The sequence below is a fragment of the Physeter macrocephalus genome, unplaced genomic scaffold (assembly GCF_002837175.3).
Source record: "Physeter macrocephalus isolate SW-GA unplaced genomic scaffold, ASM283717v5 random_33, whole genome shotgun sequence".
Classification (NCBI taxonomy): Eukaryota; Metazoa; Chordata; class Mammalia; order Artiodactyla; family Physeteridae; genus Physeter; species Physeter macrocephalus.
In genome coordinates this window covers 53,338-70,813 of record NW_021145319.1, presented here as the reverse complement: position 1 = coordinate 70,813, position 17,476 = coordinate 53,338, and the positions used below count along the sequence as shown (strand labels likewise).

The following is a 17,476-nucleotide window of genomic DNA, read 5'->3' as shown; positions in this document are numbered from 1 at the left end:
CTCAAATGTCACCTTCTTAGTATGGCTTTGCCGGGCTCTTTAAAATTGTACCCCTTCCCCCTGGCCTGCACTACCCAGCTCCCACCTCTGCTTTCTCTCTATGGCACTTCTCATTTACTTTCTTATTTTGTTTTGTCTTTCTACCCCCACTGGAGTGTAAGCCCCGTGAGAGCATGGGTGTGTGTCTGTTGGCTGCTGTACCACTGAATGTGCTTGGTAAACAGTCGGCACTCAGTGATGTTTAGAGGCTGACATGGAGTTCTCTGGCTGAGTGAAGGAAGAGGGCGCCGGGTGACGAACTGTGTCCTTGAAGGCAAGGACCAGAAAGGGACCAGGCAGGGGTGGGGCCCTGCGAGCCCTGGGTGTGCCTGAAACTGTGAAGGCTCCACCCAGCCCACAGACCTCCAGGAAGGAGGTCATCAGAGGTCTTGCAGGTGCAACGGTGAGGCAACCAACTCACGTTCCATGAAGACGTTTCTTCCCTCCCTAGGGTCTGGACTTTCAGCTCTGACCTCCTGCAGGTCTCCAAGCGGCAGACACCAAAGCAGACAGGAGCCTGATCCTCCCTGCCCCTGTGTGGCCTTGGGTCAGTCATGTCATCTCTTTGCCTTAGTTTCTTCATCTGTAAATATGGATGATAATACTATTTTTCAAAGTTCTTGGGAGGATTAAGTTAGATAGTGTGAGGAGGGGGGTGGAATCCCTTAGTAAGAGCCTAATAAACAACAGCTGATGTTAAAAGAGGTGTTGTGTTGTCCCATCTGATCCTCCCAGGCCTGGGGCCTTTTTCTCCCATCCACAACCCTCTCTAGGAACAGGATTGACAAGTCAGGCGGCCATTGGCCACCCCCCAACCCCGGGGAATTTCATTCTGGTCAGAGAGGTGTTTATGTACTAATCTATCGTTGAACATAATGGTTTCTTCATTTTTATCAAAGTATCGCATATTTTAAGCACAGAGTGTTTATCATGAATGGTAATACTCCTCCCCTTTCCCTCCCAAGTCATGGTCCTGGAAAGGAACCATTTTTTTAATCCCTTTAATTTGTTTTAGTCTCAGCTCTTCTGGTGGGTCCATATCCCTCAACGATATGCTAAGTCTGCTATTTTTTTATGTATCCATCCTGCCTGCCATTAATCTACTGGTTTCTAGTTCCAATAGGAGAGCATTTGACCCACTGGCCCTGTCCCACGTCCCGGGTCAGCTACATCCCTCTTTTTAGGCTCTTTGTAACCGTAACTAAAGTTGTTTTTGTTGCTGTAAGTATACTAGCTCTCCATGGTCATTTTCAGTATCAGCTGTCATGTGTGGCAGCACAGTGGTTAAGGGAGGGAACTCTGGGGCCAGACTTCCTGGGGCCAGACCCAGGCTCAGCCACTGACTGAGTGTGTGACCCTGGGCAACAAATGTCACCTTCCTGTGCCTCAGGTTGCTGATCTGTGAGAAGGGTTAGCCTCGTCCTGAGGATTCAGTGAGCTACGACACGGGGTGCACTGGGAACAGTGCCAGCGACCTGTTAAACAACACAATTCAGCTGAGGATCTAATTGGCTTTATTAAACGACTCATTCATTGGACAGCACCCCACCTAGCAAGTAGACAGGCTCTCTGAGGGGCTGTACAAATGGAAGGCTTTTATAGGCAGACGTGGGGTGGGATGAGGAGGTGATCAGCAAAAGAAAAAAAGGATTATTTCAGGCAAGAACATCTTCCCTTAGAGGCAGCGCTCAGGAAAGGTAAGGGTCTTTTCAAGGAAACTACCTCACTAGTGTTGATCAAGAAGTTCCAGACTGGGCTTCCCTGGTGGTGCAGTAGTTAAGAATCCGCCTGCCAATGCAGGGCACATGGGTTCGAGACCTGGTCCCGGGAAGATAACACATGCCGCAGAGCAACTAAGCCCCTGCGCCACAACTACTGAGCCTGCGCTCTAGAGCCCGCGAGCCACAACTACTGAAGCCCACGCACCTAGAGCCCGTGCTCCGCGACAAGAGAAGCCACCGCGATAAGCCTGCGCGCCACAACAAAGAGTAGCCCCCGCTCACCACAACTAGAGAAAGCCCGCGTGCAGCAACGAAGACCCAACGCAGCCAAAAATAAATAAAATAAATTGAAAACAAAAAAAGAAGCTCCAGACTGATTAATTTAAAATTCCATGCCTGGGAGCAGCTGAAAACGCAATTGGGTTAGGTATTAAGTTTTGGTTTTGGTGACTCAGCTTAACACAAGTGACTCCATTTGGGCCTGTTGCCTCATTTTTTTTTTTTAAGTACTCAAATGTTGGGTTTTTTTTGGCTGCATTGGGTCTTCGTTGCTGTGTGGGGGCTTTCTCTAGTTGAGGCAAGCAGGGGCTACTCTTCATCGCAGTGCGTGGGCTTCTCACTGCGGTGGCTTCTCTTGCTGTGGAGCCTGGATTGTAGGCGCGTGGGCTTCAGTAGTTGTGGTGCAAGGGCTCAGTAGTTGTGGCACACAGGCTCAGTTGCTCCACGGCATGTGGGAACTTCCCGGACCAGGGCTCGAACCCGTGTCCCCTGCACTGGCAGGCAGACCCTCAACTACTGAGCCACCAAGGAAATCCCTACATTTACTTTTTACAAGGCTTAAAGTAGCTAATACTTGCATTCTCTTCTTTGCATTTTCTAGAGCTTCACTGTCCAACACAGCAGCCACTAACCATGTGGAACAATTTTAATTTAAATTCATTAAAATTCATTAAGATTTAAAATTCAATGGATAAAAAAGATGTGGTATATGTATACAATGGAATCTTACTCAGCCATAAAAACAATGAAATAATACCATTTGCAGCAACATGGATAAACCTAGAGATTATCATCCTAAGTGAAATAAGTCAGAAGGAGAAAGACAAATATCATATGATATCACTTTTATGTGGAATCTAAAAAAATGATACAAATGAACTTATTTACAAAACAGAAATAGACTCACAGACATAGAAAACAAACTTATGGTTACCAAAAGGGAAAGGGATGGGGGAAGGATAAATTAGGAGTTTGGGATTAACAGATACACACTGATACATATAAAATAGATAAACAACAAGGACCTACTGTATAGCACAGGGAACAATATTCAATATCTTGTAATAACCTATAATGGAAAATAATTTTTAAAAGAATATATATATCTGAATCACTTTGCTGTACACCTGAAACTAACACAACACTGTAAATCAACTATACTTCAAATTAAAAGAAAAAAAAAAAGATTTAAGGAATTCCCTGGTGGTCCAGTAGTTAGGACTTCATGCTTCCTCTACAGGGGCACTGGTTCAATCCCTGGTCAGGGAACCAAGATCCCTCAAGCTGCATGACACAGAAAAAAAAAAAAAAATTTAAATTCAGCTCCTTGGTAGCAACTAGCCAGCCACATTTCAAGTGCTCAAAAACCACATGTGGCTAATGGTTACCATACTAGATAACACAGAGGTAGAATATTTCCATCATCTCAGAAATGCAGGATCAGCACTGTCTGGTCCAGAGTTTGAGTCTAAAAATGGAAAACTATTAATTTTACTTCCTTTTTAAGATTATATAAATGTTGTTCAGTGCACAACCAATAGTTTACTATAATTACCCACCCTTAATTATGTATCTTTTAATTTTTCCTAGAATTTCTAATTGTTTTTCCTAGTTGCTTGCTTTGAGTGGCCTATCTGTCCCCCTGCCTCTCCCTATGCTGCACAGCTTCAGGCTGGGACTGGTGGTTATTTCTCTCCCAAGTGAGATCCCCTGTTTCCTATACCTCTCATCCTCCTCTTTCCTGGCTTATCTCCTCATTTTTGCTGGAGCACATCCTCAAGTCACTTCCTAAGACAGTGACCTTCCTAAGAAGAAGTTAAACTTTCTAAATAATCCTGCACCCTAATATGTCTTTATTTTATTCTCACATTTGCTTGATATAGAATTATAGGTAGGCTAAAAAATATCTTCTTTAGAACCTAGAAGTCATTGACTCATTTTCTTTTAGGATCTGAATACTTGATTTTGCTGATGAAAAGTTTGATGCTAATCCAAGGGTTTTTTCTCAAAAGAAAAAAAAAAAAGGAAAAATTTGAAAGTTCAAACTGGGAAGCCCTACTCCAGTAGCTAAAACTCCAGTTAGCTTTTTATTAGCTCACTCCAAAGTATGAACGGACATTAAAGAAATACCAGACATTCAAAAAAGCACTGAAATATGAAAAGAAAGCACCCAGACAAACCAACCCTGTCATCCATCCTGCCTCCCTCCTTTGGAACAGAACCCCAGTTTGTTCATCAGGGACACTGACCCCCTCCTTCAGCTCCAGGAGAAAGTCTAATTAATCTAAAGTAACCACCGCCACCTCCATCCACGATTAGATCAGGAAAGAGAATGTGACCCCATTCTAGCCACTGAGATGCAAGCTTCATAAGGTTCAAAAGTTCTTCCTTAAAACAAAAACAAAAACAAAAACAAAAATAGGGGAAATGACTTCTCTTTCCCACCAGCCATGATTAAAGACACACCCTACAACTCTGAGAAGAACCAGCCCTAGGATGCTGACAACATTGAGGGTGCAGAGGATGGAGTCAAACAGCAAGGGATCCTGGAGGCATCTTGAAAGCTGGATCAGTGGGCCCTTAATCCCACCTGTCCCCTTCTGTGGGCCTCTTATTAGATCATAAAAGTGCAGAATACAAAATCAATGTACAAAAATCAGTTGTGGGGACTTCTCTGGTGGCGCAGTGGTTTAGAATCCGCCTGCCAATGCAGGGGACACGGGTTCGAGCCCTGGTCTGGGAAGACCCCACAGGCCGCAGAGCAACTAAGCCCATGCGCCATAACTACTGAGCCTGTGCTCTAGAGCCCGCGAGCCACAGCTTCTGAGCCTGTATGCCACAACTACCGAAGCCCGGGCGCCTAGAGCCCATGCTCCACAACAAGAGAAGCCACCGCGACGAGAAGATCACACACCACAACGAAGGGTAGCCCCCGCTTGCCGCAACTAGAGAAAGCCCGCGCGCAGCAATAAAGACCCAACGCAGCCAAAAATAAATAAATAAATAAATAAATTTTAAAAAAATAGGTGGGGAATTCCCTGGCAGTCCAGTGGTTAGGGCTCCACTCTCCCACTGCAGGGGGCATTGGTTCAATCCATGGTTGGGGAACTAAGATCCTGCAAGCCATGGAGTGTGGCCAAAAAAAATTTTTAATAAGGACTTCCCTGGTGATCCAGTAGCTAAGACTTCATGCTCCCAATGCAGCAGAGTCAGGGTTCGATCCCTTGTCAGGGAACTAGATCCCATATGCTGCAACTAAGCGTTCACATGCCTCAACTAAAGATCCCGCATGCCGCAACTAAGACCCAGCACAGGCAAATAAATGAATAAATAAATATTTTTTAAAATTAAAAAATAATAAATAATAAAATAAAAATGGGCGGAGGATCTAAATATACTTTTTCCCAAAGAAGACACACAGATAGTCAACAGACACGTGAGAAGATGCTCAACGTCACTAATCATGAGGGAAATGCAAATCGAAACCACAGTATCACCTCATACTTGTTAGAATAGCTATTATCATAAAACAAGAACTAAGTGTTGACAAAGATGTGGAGAAAATGGAACACTTGTGCACCATTGATGGAAATATAAACTGTTGCAGCTAGTATAGAAAACAGTATGGAGCTTCCTCAAACAATTAAAAATAGAACTACCATATGATCCAGCAATTCCACTTCTGGGTATTTACCCAAAGGAAATGAAAACGCTAACTCAAAAAGATACATTGTACCCTCATGTTCATTGCAATATTATTTATAATAGCCAAGACACTGACGCAACCTAAGTGTCATATACATAGAGAGAGAGAGAGAGAGAGAAAGAGAGATGTATATACTTATATACAGGAGCATTATTAAGCCATAAAAAAAGAAGGAAATCTTGCCATTTGTGACAACATAGATGGACCTTGAGGGCATTATGCTAAGTGAAACACAGAGAAACACAAATACTGGATGATCTCACTTATATGTGGAATCTTAAAAATAAAAAACAAACAAAAAACCTAATAGATACAGAGAACAAATTGGTGGTTGCCAGAGGCAGGGGTGTCAGGGGTGGGTGAAATGGGTGAAGGGGGTCAAAGGTACAAACTTCCAGTTATAAAATAAATAAGTCCTGGGAATGTAATATACAGCATGATGACTACAGTTCATAATATTGTATTGCCTTTTTAAAAGTTGCTGAGTACATCTTAAAATTTCTTATCACAAGAGACAAAACTACGTGTGGTGATGGATGTTAACTAGACTTAGGGTGGTGATGATTTTGCAATATATACAAATATCAAATCGTTATGTTGTACACCTCAAACTAATATCATGTTATATGACAATATATCTCAATTAAAATTAGAAAAAACTGGTGAAGTTAACAAAAATGAGAGGAAAAAATCCAAGTCTAAGAAAGAGCAAATAGAGTAACCCACTTCACATTTGACTATGAGCTTCCTGGGGCTGGCCCTTAAAGGGACAATTTACATGATGAGTGTCCCTAGTCAAAGAGGAAGAAACACAGTAGTTCCTCGGAGGAGTCAGTGTTTTCCTGGCACTCTCTTATAAAATTAATTTTCATGTGAGAACATCCCTCATGTAAGTTGATGTCCATGACATCAACCAACAATGCATCAGTCATAAGTAAGGACCTGGGCTTTGAAGGCAGACATTCTAGCCTGACTCCATGTCATTAACTGTGTGCACTTGGGCACCTTTCTTTTTTCTTTCTTTTTTTTTTTTTGGTCACACCACTCAGCTTGCGGGATTAGTTCCCCATCCAGGGATCAAACCCGAGCCCCCTGCAGTGGAAGCGCGGAGTCTTAACCACTGGTCCACCAGGGAATTCCCTCAGGCACATTTCTGAGTCTCAGTTTTCCTGACCTTTAAAATGGGAGTAAGGGATCCACCTCACCTCACAAGGTTATTTAATTCGTTCATTTATTCCACAAATACTTGTTGAACCTTAACCATGTGTCAGGCATAGTTTATAATTATGACCCTGTCACCTGTCCCCCTGGAGGTTACAGTCTCCTGAGGTGAGACAGAATCTAGACAAATCTATAGTGTTTGCTCTTACGGAGGACAAAGCCAAGTCAAAGGCCCTATAACCAGATCATGCTTGGCTGTTCTGGGAACCACAAGGAAGCCAGTGTGTCTGCAATGGAGAGCCGTTGGGGGGCTTTATCTTTGAAAAGGGCCTTTGGCTGCTGCCGAGAAGACAGACTATGGGGGGTGGCGGGGGGTGTGGTGAGGGTGGGAGCTCCCGCACCCATGTGAGAGATTAGGGTTAGGTTTAGGGTTAGGGAACCAGGATGATGGGCGATGAGAGGGAAGTGGTCAGCTGCTGACTATCTTCTGAGGTAGAACCAATGGGATTTCTTAACATATTGGATATGGGGGTGTGAGAGAGGGGATCTGACAGCACCAAGGTTTCTGGCCTAACTGTAGGAACCAAATTGTCATTTTCTGATATGGAAAGGCTGGGGGTGGAGCAGGTTTGGGGGAGAAGATATAGCATTGATCAAACATGCTAAGTTTGATATGCCTATTAGACACCCAAGTGGAGGTTTCAAGTAATCAATTCTCTATGAGCGTCTATGAGCAAGTAAGGAACTCCCAGAAGAGCCCCACTTTGAAGGTGTAAATTTGGGGGCCATCAGCATTTGGTTGGTGTTTAAAGCTGTGAGTCTGGATGATCTCACCTCAAGAGTGAGTGTCGATTAACAGAGGAGGACCAGAACTGACATGTGAGATCGGTGTTACTCCAGTGACAGAGAGGGTCATGTGGCTCAGAGAGTTTAAGTGACTTGTCTAAGGTCACACGGCTAGTAAAGGGGTAGAATCTGCATTCAAAACCAGGTCCTAGTTCGAATCTTTCAATACTCCTTTAGAGTCGTCTATATAAGCTTCTTTTGATCTAATTTGAGCCAGGGCTATAATTTAGAATATTCAGAGGATTTAACTGGTGTTCATTCAGGTTCTGAAGCCCTCAGTTGTTTCTCAGCTGAGCTTTGAGAACAGCTAGAGAATCAGGAGTCCAAGGTTGGGCCTGGAGGTCTGATGGGATTCCCACACACGGAGACAGGGCAGATCTGTGTGCTTTGCAAAGCCAGAGGCGGTGGGAATCAAAATACTAGGTTATGAAAGTTGGAGGTATTGAGCATTAAGACATGATTTTGGATCCATCCCAGCCCCAGAACAATTAGTGGAGTACCCAGTATTACACCCCTGCAGCCTTCCTCCAGTCTGGAAAAATGTCACCAATAGTTGTCACCAACTACTTGCCCTCGTCCCAATCCTAAATTAAAGGTAATGGTGCTCATCTCTCCAGGACTGTTATAAGGTTAAACAAGAAAATATCAATGAGGTCACTCAGCTTATGGCAAGCCCTGGCACAGAGTTTAATTTATTTTTCATCTCCTGCCTCAGACATTCAGAATATGGAAGTCATATGGAAGCCATATGACTTCCAAGGGTTCCCTCCTGCCCCTACCCCAGGAATTTATTCAGTTTGACTTGTCCCACCTAGAACAGAGTTCCACCCTGGGGTTCAGAGGTGGTGCTTTGGGGCTTGTCACCCTGGGCTGGTTGACATCTGCCCTCCCCAGATCCCTTCTCTGCCCTGCTCTCTGCCCTGGAGGCTCCCTTGCCCTCTGGCTCCTACTTGGGTTCAGCTAAAGGTAGGACAGCCTGGAGATCAGAGGGAGAGTGAAGAGAGGCAAGACATTTCTTCCCTGCTCTGGATCACGCCTCTGGCAGTGGCTTTATCTCCCTACCCATGTCTATAGCATCTGTGAGTTGGCCTCCTGTGATATTGTGATTTGCAATAAGAAATATACATTTGACCTGTTTGGGGAGTATGGAGCTCCCCAAACCACAAACACACACACACACACACCTAGAACAGAGTTCCACCCTGGGGTTCAGAGGTGGTGCTTTGGGGCTTGTCACCCTGGGCTGGTTGACATCTGCCCTCCCCAGATCCCTTCTCTGCCCTGCTCTCTGCCCTGGAGGCTCCCTTGCCCTCTGGCTCCTACTTGGGTTCAGCTAAAGGTAGGACAGCCTGGAGATCAGAGGGAGAGTGAAGAGAGGCAAGACATTTCTTCCCTGCTCTGGATCACGCCTCTGGCAGTGGCTTTATCTCCCTACCCATGTCTATAGCATCTGTGAGTTGGCCTCCTGTGATATTGTGATTTGCAATAAGAAATATACATTTGACCTTTGTCCCCGTCTCTGGCATGGAGCTCCCCAAACCACAAACACACACACACACACACACACACACACACACACACACACACACACACACACACACACTGGAATTGATGATCAGAATTTTACCTCCTCCTCTATGTCTCCAGCTTTCACTGGGGTTCAGCGACACTATTTCTTCCTCTTCTGCAGGGGGCACGGGTTCGATCCCTGGTCAGGGAACTAAGGTCCCACATGCTGCGTGGCACGACCAAATAAATAAATAAATTCTATTTTTTTTTTTTGGCATATGTACTTTCTTTTAAAATCTCCAGCTTTCACTGGGGTTCAGCGACACTATTTCTTCCTCTTCTCCTTTAGTCCTTGGGGGCAACATTCTTTGTAGATTCCTTTTTTTTTTTTTGGCTGCGTTGGGTCTTTGTTGCTGCACGCGGGCTTTCTCTGGTTGTGGCGAGTGGGGACTACTCTTCGTTTTGGTGCTCGGGCTTCTCATTGCGGTGGCTTCTCTTGTGGAGCACGGGCTCTAGGCGCGCGGGCTTCAGTAGTTGCAGCACGCGGGCTCAGTAGTTGTGGCTCGCGGGCTCTAGAGAGCAGGCTCAGTATTTGTGGCTCATGGGCTTAGTTGCTCCACGGCGTGTAGGATCTTCCCGGACCAGGGCTCGAACCCGTGTCCCCTGCATTGGCAGGTGGATTCTTAATCACTGCACCACCAAGGGAAGTCCTCTTTGTAGCTTCCTTTAACCATACACGTATCTCTACCAGGAGTCCCTATATTAAAGCCTCTGGAATTGTGCTGTCCAATATAATAACCACTGGCTACATGTAGGTATTTGAATTTAAATTACAATAATTAAATTAAATACAATTTAAAATGCATTTCCTCCATTGCACTAGCCACATTTCAAGTGTTCAGTAGCCAATGTGGGTAGTGGCTACCATTTTGAACAGCGCAGATATAGAAATCTGATCATGACAGATGGTTCTATTGGACAGCACTGCTCTAGAACCAGCTGAGTTAGACTCTGTTTCCTGCTGGGCTGGACTGGTACCTACCTTCCCCGACATCCGTCAGAACCAAGGCACTTTTATCTGGTTTAGGTATTTGGGAATCCAGTTTAAACTGTCATTTACTCTCAACTATTCTAACAGGTATTCAAAACATAATCTTTAGGGACTTCCGTGGTGGTTCAGTGGTTTAGACTCCACACTTCCACTGCAGGGGGCACGGGTTCGATCCCTGGTCAGGGAACTAAGGTCCCACATGCTACGTGGCACGACCAAATAAATACATAAATTCTATTTTTTTTTTTTTTGGCATATGTACTTTCTTTTAAAATTTAATTAATTAATTTATTTATTTTTGGCTGCGTTGGGTCTTCGTTGCTGCACGCGGGCTTTCTCTAGTTGTGGTGAGCGGGGGCTACTCTTTGTTGCGGTGCACAGCCTTCTCATTGCGGTGGCTTCTCTTGCTGCAGAGCATGGGCTCTAGGCATGTGGGCTCAGTAGTTGTGGCTCATGGGCTCTAGAGCGCAGGCTCAGTAGTTGTGGCGCACGGGCTCAGTTGCTCCATGGCATGTGGGATCCTCCCGGACCAGGGCTCGAACCCATGTCCCCTGCATTGGCAGGTGGATTCTTAACCACTGCGCCACCTGGGAAGTCCAATAAATGAATTCCTAAAAAAAAGAAGACATAATGTTTAACCCTCGTACACCAAGGGCGGGAACATGCAACAGTGCAGCCACCTTGGGAAAATTTGGCAGTTCCTTTACATACTAAACGTTTATAACCATATGACCCAACAATCCCACTTTTGGGTATATACCCAAGAGAACTGAAAACATAAAAACTTATACATATGCAAAAACTTGTTCACAATGTGCATTATTTCTAATCGCCAAAAAGTGGAAACAACCTACATGTCCATCAACTAATGCATGGATAAACAAAATCCCAATTCTCAATTTTTCATGGTCCCTTGGACCCCAGGTCTCAGTTTCCTCCCTTGGGCTGTTATCTATCTGCTGAGACTGTTGGGTTATAAGCTGGCCTGGCCTCCATCTCAGACCACTCTTCAAAACCCTTTTCAATGAATATTTATTGAGTACCTACTGTGTGCCAGGCATGGCACTCAGTGCTGGAGGTACACGGGCTCTGCAAGTTTTCTGGCTCTCATGAAACTTACTGCAGCCATTGACAAGAGTTACGAAGGTGAAGCACAGACCTATGAGACCACATAACAGAAGCCCCTACTCAAACCTGAGGATCAAGGAAGGCGTCCTGGAGGAAGTGATACATTCACTGTGCCTGAAGGATGAATAGTAGAAGCGAACCAGGCAGAGAGAAGAGGGTAGAGAACTCCAGGAAGAGGTAAGAGCTTTAGCAAAGGCCTGGAGGCAATAAGGAGCCTGTGGTGTAGAAGTTGCTGGAAGCAACTCACTGTGACTGGCATGTGGGGCAGGGGATGTGCTGTGAGCAGTAAACACAGGCCTGAGGGCCTTGTTAGGACAGGCGATAACAAACCTGCCAAGCTTCCTATTCTGTCACAGGCCTGGGATCCACAGGCAGCCTTGACAGTAATGGTACCCCAAGCAGTGTCATGCTGGTGCCCTGCCATTTACTGCTCACATTAGAACTTGAAAAGACCAGTGTCTTCCTGAGATTCCCCACAAAAGTTGAGTCGGCACACACTGGTGCAGCTCTCCAATTGTTAAGATACTGGAATAGTTCTTTACCTCTACGTAAATAGCCACTGGCCCAGGACTTCCCTGGCGGTCCAGTGGTTGAGACTCCACGCTTCCACTGCAGGGGGGCACGGGTTCGATCCCTGGCTGGGGAAATGAGATCCTGCATGCTGCACGGCGTGGCCAAAAAAAAAAAAAATTAAAAAAGAGCCACTGGCCCAAGAAATCCCTCCAATAACCCCCACACCAGGCACTCTGGCTACTCCTTCAGGAAACTCCAGAAGGGCCCACATTCCTGCTACTGATAGGTTTACACACCTGAAGAGCAATAGTACACCCTGCCCCTGTGTTATCATGAGGACTAATGTATGTACAATTAAGCCTAGTGCCTAAATGCACATTATTAGTACTTAATGAATGTAGGCTATTATTATTATCACCAAGACAACTTCAGAGCAAAGTCTGTTCCTCAGAAGACAAACCTCCTGTGGGCTTCAGGTAGATGTTACATGTCCTGCCTCCTCTCAAGGAAGGCGTCCTGGAGGAAGTGATACATTCACTGTGCCTGAAGGATGAATAGTAGAAGCGAACCAGGCAGAGAGAAGAGGGTAGAGAACTCCAGGAAGAGGTAAGAGCTTTAGCAAAGGCCTGGAGGCAATAAGGAGCCTGTGGTGTAGAAGTTGCTGGAAGCAACTCACTGTGACTGGCATGTGGGGCAGGGGATGTGCTGTGAGCAGTAAACACAGGCCTGAGGGCCTTGTTAGGACAGGCGATAACAAACCTGCCAAGCTTCCTATTCTGTCACAGGCCTGGGATCCACAGGCAGCCTTGACAGTAATGGTACCCCAAGCAGTGTCATGCTGGTGCCCTGCCATTTACTGCTCACATTAGAACTTGAAAAGACCAGTGTCTTCCTGAGATTCCCCACAAAAGTTGAGTCGGCACACACTGGTGCAGCTCTCCAATTGTTAAGATACTGGAATAGTTCTTTACCTCTACGTAAATAGCCACTGGCCCAGGACTTCCCTGGCGGTCCAGTGGTTGAGACTCCACGCTTCCACTGCAGGGGGGCACGGGTTCGATCCCTGGCTGGGGAAATGAGATCCTGCATGCTGCACGGCGTGGCCAAAAAAAAAAAAAAATTAAAAAAGAGCCACTGGCCCAAGAAATCCCTCCAATAACCCCCACACCAGGCACTCTGGCTACTCCTTCAGGAAACTCCAGAAGGGCCCACATTCCTGCTACTGATAGGTTTACACATCTGAAGAGCAATAGTACACCCTGCCCCTGTGTTATCATGAGGACTAATGTACGTACAATTAAGCCTAGTGCCTAAATGCACATTATTAGTACTTAATGAATGTAGGCTATTATTATTATCACCAAGACAACTTCAGAGCAAAGTCTGTTCCTCAGAAGACAAACCTCCTGTGGGCTTCAGGTAGATGTTACATGTCCTGCCTCCTCGTGAATCCTAGAATAGTTGGTGGCAGAAGGACCGCAGGGAGCCTGTAACTGAGCAGGACCCTATGGGGCCTTCCCAGGACAGCTCCCTGCCCCTTGCCCAACCTGTGCCTGCCTCTTTCCTACAGAAAAACTTTAGCCTCCTGGCTTTCCCCAAGTTCCAAAGAATAAATTTAGTCAGAGAAATGAGAAAATGCAGAAACAAAGGAAAATAGTCAAGCAAGACAAAATAATAATAGTTTAGGCATTAAACAAAGTCAAGGACCTTTACTTCCTCCTCAAGGGCTATAGATAATATTTTGAGCTCTTTTGCAGATACCAGGTGGAAGAAGTTAACTCTAGGTTGCCCCAGGAACTTTGACCCCGGACTGGTTGGAAGCAAAAGGTTGATGATATTGACTCCCGGTTACCTCACCGCCAACAAATCAGAAAAATGTCCACGAACTGATCATGCACCCTGCAACCCTCTCCTCAGCATGTAGCCCCTTCCTTGTTTCCCTATATAATCTCCAAGCAAAACTTGGGGAATGAGGAGTGGTTCTTTGGGACATGAGTCCACCTTCTCCCCAGGATTGTTGGCTTCCTCAATAAAGCTATCTTTCCTTTTACGCAACACTTGTCTCTAAGTATTGGACTCTTGAGCAATGAGCAGCCTTACCTGAATTCAGTAAAAAGCCCATGGCCATGACTTTCAAGGCCCGGGTCCTTCTACCACCCTGCTCCCCCATGCCTGCCCCTCACCCACACTGCAGGGGTGCTCATGAACACAGAGAATGGGCCCTTCTGCTGACTTCCATGGAGAACTTTGGAGACATTTGTAGAAAACCAGAAGCTGCCGTTTACTGCCTCTTCTGCCACTGATACTGGGGCACAAGGTGGGGCTGGGCTGGGGTGCAGCATAGTGTAATCAGACAGCCTGACTGGGGCTCTGACCACAGTGGAGTAGTGGGGGCTGGATATACCTACCTATCTTAAACAAGTAAAAAGCCACCCAAAATCTAGGATTTTCAGACACTGGACAACAGGCAGTGCAGGATGGTGAGCTCTGTGCCCTAGTTTATTCTTCTCTAGGAGAGAATTCCCAGGAAGCACAGGAAGAGAGAACCCAGATAGACTCCAGCAGTCTCTCTGAGTTGAGGAGGAGACATTGAGAATTTGGGGAGGCCACGGCAATCAGAATTCACAGGGCAGAGTAATGAAGGAGGTAACTGTACCAAGAGGGAACTCTGGACCCTGGCAGAGGGTTGCCATGAGACTTCAGCTGAGTACTGAGCAGCGGAAAAAATCCCCAGGGCTCATGCGGAGTGGGAGTAGCTGCTGGTCCCACTGGGGAGAGTGAAAAGACCTCCAAACACATGGGCATCTGGTAGAGGATTCAGAAGGGCACTGCCTCAGCATGGGGGCCAAATTAACCCTAGACTAAAGGCTATTCTGGTCCTAACAAATTGTAAAAGCAAGTCTTGAAAGAATCAAACTGTTTCCAAGGCATTAAGACTCCCCGGAACTGCTTGTCCAAGTAACATAACTGTTTACCAGAACAAAGTTCAAAATATTTAAAGGAGGAGATTTCCGGGAATTCCCGGTGGTCCAGTGGTTAGGACTCCACGCTTCTACTGCAGGGGTCACGGGTTCGTTCAGGGAACTAAGATCCCGCATGCTGTGTGGCACAGCTACCCCTGCCCCCAAAAAAGGAGGAGGAGATTTCCACCTATGGTTGAGTGAGGAGGTCAGCAAATCCTCTCTCCAAAAGTAACTGTAAATCTGGGCAAACTAGACAAAACAGCCACTTCAGGGCTCTGAAATCGACCAAAGGCATACCCCAATCCAAGAAGCAAATTGGGTTGAAAACTGCTCAACTCTGAGTTAGAACAGTGAGAGTCTGTGGTGTTCTTGCTTGGGGTTGCTCCATCTTGCCCCCTTCCCAGCTTGATAGGTTCTGCCAAGGTGGGGCAGGTCTTGAGGACCAGCAGCTTCACTGCTGAAGGGGACTCATTGGATTTAGAGACCCAGACAATGCCCATGCCAAGCGACGTTGCCAATATAAGTAGCTAAATGTGTGGCATGCAAGTGAAGAGCCTGACGCTGTGGCTGTGGACGAGGCAAGCATACTCCTAGCTGAGGCTGTGTGCATTTGCCGCAGAGGGCAGAGGGCCCGCTCCACCCTTACACGCTTGGCTAACCCTGGGGCTACATGTACAGAGAAGACTCAGAAGGGCTCAGTGGAAAGTAAGGCTGGGGCCAACCTGAAAACAGCTGGAACTTTGTGCTCTCCTACCCACACACAGATCCATTGGCAGAGGACAGAATTCTCACTGACGCAAAGTAACTGAGTACAACCTCCATCCAATAATTGGCTGACCATTAAGCTACACTGACAGAGGTCTACCTAGGAACCCAAACTTAAAAATTAAAAAAAAAAAAAAAAAAAAGATTTTTTAAAACAGGGTAGGGACTTCCCTGGTAGTGCAGTGGCTAAGAATCCGCCTGCCAATGCAGGGGACACAGGTTCAAGCCCCAGTCCGGGAAGATCCCACATGCTGTGGAGCAACTAAGCCCGTGAGCCACAACTACTGAAGCCCACGCGCCTAGGGCCTGTGCTCTGCAACAAGAGAAGCCACTGCAATGAAAAGCCCGCGTGCCACAACGAAGACCCAACGCAGCCAAAAATAAATTTAATTAATTAATTAATGTTTAAAAAAAAACAGGGTAGAAAGGTCAGTGGCCACACACCATGAAGGAGGCAGATTTCACAGATCTTGCCTAGGCCAATTATTAAACAAACAAACATACCATGACAACAATAACCTTTAGGGGGCATCAGAATCCAGTCCAAACTCAGGGGAAAAAAGTAATCAGTAGAAGTTGTCTCTGAAAGTCCCCAGATGTTGCATTTAATAGACCAAGGCTTTGAAGTAGCTATTATAAATATGTTCAAAGAACTAAACAAAGAAGTGTGACAGCAAAACAAAGATTCAAAGAAAAGTGTACCAACAATGAATCAAAAATAGATCATCTTGATAAGAGGGTAGAAATCATGTATTTTTTTTTAAAAGATAAGTTCTGATACATGCTACAACATGGATGAACCTTCAAAATAGTATGTTAAGTGAAATAAGCTGGACACAAAAGGACAAATATTGTATGATTCCACTTATATGAGGTACCTAGAACAGGCAAATTCATAGAAACAGAAAAGATAGAGATTATCAGGGACTGGAGGGAGAGAGGAAAGGGGAGTTTTTTAGTTAGGGTACAGTGGCTGTTGGAATGATGAAAAACTTCTGGAAATGGACATCAAGGTGCTGAAGAAACCCAACAAGAATAAGAAACTGGTCAAGAAGCTGGCCAAAAAGTATGATGCGTTTTTGGCTTCAGAGTCTCTGATCAAGTGGATCCCATGAATCCTGGGCCCAGGCCTGAATAAGTCTGGCAAGTTCCCTTCCTAACTGACCCACAATGAGAACATGGTGGCCAAAGCTGATGAGGTGAAGTCCATGATCAAGTTCCAGATGAAGAAGGTGCTGTGTCTGGCAGTGGCTGTTGGCCACATGAAGGTGAAAGATGATGAGCTTGTGTACAACATACAGTTAGCTGTCAATTTCCTGGTGTCATTGCTCAAGAAAAATTGGCAGAACATCCGGGCTTTGTACATTAAGAGCACCACGGGCAAGCCCCAGAGCCTGTACGAAGGCGCAGCTTAATAAACCATACTCCCATCATTTAAAAAAAAAAGGAATTCTGGAGTTGAAAGTAACAATAATAACTGAAGTGAAATACTCACTAAAGGGACTCAACAACAGATTTAAGATGACAGATGATAGAATCAGTGAACTTGAAGATGGGTCAGTAGAAACTATCCAATCTGAAGAACATAGAGGGAAAAGGCAAATAAAAATGAGTCGTGGGACTTCGCTGGTGGTCCAGTGCATATAGGACTCTGTGTTCCCAGTGCAGGGGGCCCTGGTTTTATCCCTGGTCGGGGAACTAGATCCCACCTGCATGCCACAATTAAGAAGTCTGCACGCCGCAACAAAAGATCGTGCACACCGCAGTGAAGACCTGGAGCAGACAAAATAAATAA

The 17,476-nt window shown here is 45.7% G+C and overlaps 1 pseudogene; it reads left to right on the top strand.

The window, feature by feature from the left end:
* Positions 1-16,682: 16,682 nt before the first annotated feature.
* On the top strand, positions 16,683-17,249 carry LOC102995169 (60S ribosomal protein L10a-like; annotated as a pseudogene).
* The last annotated feature ends 227 nt before the right edge of the window (positions 17,250-17,476 follow it).